The following is a 2409-nucleotide window of genomic DNA, read 5'->3' on the forward strand; positions in this document are numbered from 1 at the left end:
TGGGGGATACTAGCTCAGCAGGCCCATGCCTGTGATGGCACAAAAGAGCCATTCGGGGGTCTTATTAATCCATCAGCAACTACTCGTGATAAAATCCTTAATCCACAACTTGAAGGGACTCAGTTCTGCGCTACCAGGTGATCTCACCAGGCACAGATTTCACACACCAGTTTGTCAACAGCCTTGTTCGAAGGAAACCCTGTTCTGAGCAGCTCACAGAAACTTTTTACAAGAGGCTAAAGAGCTATTGACTGGCAGGATGTAACCAGAAGAGGTGCAATTCCTACCACTAATGTGTTCTGCCCTGAAACAGAAAGATATCGGCAAACAAGTGACTAAAAACTAGTTTCTCAAATAAAACTCAGGGGAGTGAGAGATGATAAAAGGCAATGGGATGGACTATGTAATTCAAAGTTTAGAGAGGAGTATACATATGTATATACACACACACATATGTATACACACATGTGCACATGAATGTACACTTTCCCTGCAGTTCTTTGTGCATGGGGTGAAGTGCTAAGTAATAAAGAACTGCAGTTTTGAGAAATGGTGGGGCCACACCCCATTGGTGATACTGGACTATGGTGGTTTTAAACTGAGCTGGAATGTATCCACTGCCGAATGGAAAAATGCTATTATTTCTAGCAGAATGTCCACTTGAGAAATGGCTCTGAACTTACTAGACAGAAGGCATAATTTGCAAAACTGGTTACACAGGGTTTGGAGTGGTTCTATTCTAGCTGTCAGATCAAGAAAGTTAAAAACCAAGTTCCAATTTTGGGGAGAAAGACCTCCCACGTTTGACATAGTTATCTAAACATGGGGTACAGAACATATTTGAGCCACATTAAAACAATGCAACAAGATTTCCCTTAATACAAACAGGAACTGAATGTACAAAAAGAACAAAGATGAAAAAACCTGGAAATAGTTTATTTGCTGCATAAGGAAACTTCTTGTAAATTACATATAAAGAAACTTGCTATGCTGTAGTGTATAATTTTTAATATTCCACAAATATAATTGTAATAAATATACAAACCAAAACAAAGTAGAAGACTAAATCCATCAGGCAACCTACAAAATGGTTCATCAAGTTTTATACTTTGCAGCATTAGCATGCTTAAAATTTTGTTGTTTTAAGTGCTGCAGCAAAATTCTTTTCACATTTCTTTGGAGCATTTTCAAAACCATCTAACTATAAAATACTGTTCAAAATTAGCAGGCATTAGTTAAACCACCCAAGAAAAGTAACACCAAGGTCTAACTGATGCAAAGATGTATTTCTTGTTTGTGTTTTTCAAATCCATTTCAGTTTTGCCAGGGTTAGGAATTATCTGATATAAGTGCATTATGAGTCCAGTCAGCCTGAGGCACTGCTGACTCTTGTCATATTATGACTCTATATAAACTTCATAGATTATACAGCCCTGGAGATTTCTCTATTAGAGACATATCCACTAACAGGAATGAAACAAATACCATAGTGAAGCTGCAAGCTAGTTAGAATGGTTGTACCCTCAAGTGCAGTGTGTACTTAGAAATATTCTTCCATAGTTTTATACTATACCATACCAGGCATTTTTATTTGACTTCTAAATTTAAAAATGCTGACAAAGGCTTTATTGATGCCCATGGCCTCTAGAAGCAACATGTAGAAATTTTTGATACCTTTTGCTGTTCTCCACCAATCGTTTCTACATTTGTTGAAACAGCAGGCTGAATTGTATTTTACACTTCACTGCTCTGGGCCATGTTGACAGACAGGTCTATTATTCCGTACAGAATTTTTCAAGCTGAAAACACTTCACTATGCTTCACTATTACCAAATACTTGGGGGTATAAAAAGAAACTCTCTAAAACACAGTTACCTAAAAATATTTGTTAATAAGCTTAATGCAAACATTATGTAGAAAAAACGGTTTAGTTACAAAAAAATTCATTAGAGGGCCAATAAAAATATACTGAAGAGAAGATCTTTACAAAAGTGAGGTTAGGAAGTTCGAGGCATTGACGTTCACTGTAAACATCCTGTGTTCACTAGAATCCCTTGTCTGAAGTATATATTCTGTTTTTGTTCCTGAGCTTCATGGCCAACACTTGCATAGATAGCTAAATCTATCATAAAGGGTGGTTTATACAGACCTTTCTGTACTGCTTGGTACAGAACTTCAATAAACTAATGATTTTACCTTTAGAAATAGTTTAATTCTACTACCAGGCAGTTCAAGGAAACTATGAAGCATGGTATGATTTCTGTGTACTCAGTGCATTGGATGGATTGGGACAGCTACCTTATGGTACCTCAGTGCTGTCATGGATGGCTACGTGCTTTTTAGGAAAGACAGGCCAGGAAAGCAAGGTGGTGGAGTTGCTCTTTATGTGAGAGAGCAACTGGAATGTAT

This window comes from Apteryx rowi, unplaced genomic scaffold (assembly GCF_003343035.1).
Source record: "Apteryx rowi isolate R43461 unplaced genomic scaffold, aptRow1 scaffold_71, whole genome shotgun sequence".
Taxonomy (NCBI): domain Eukaryota; kingdom Metazoa; phylum Chordata; class Aves; order Apterygiformes; family Apterygidae; genus Apteryx; species Apteryx rowi.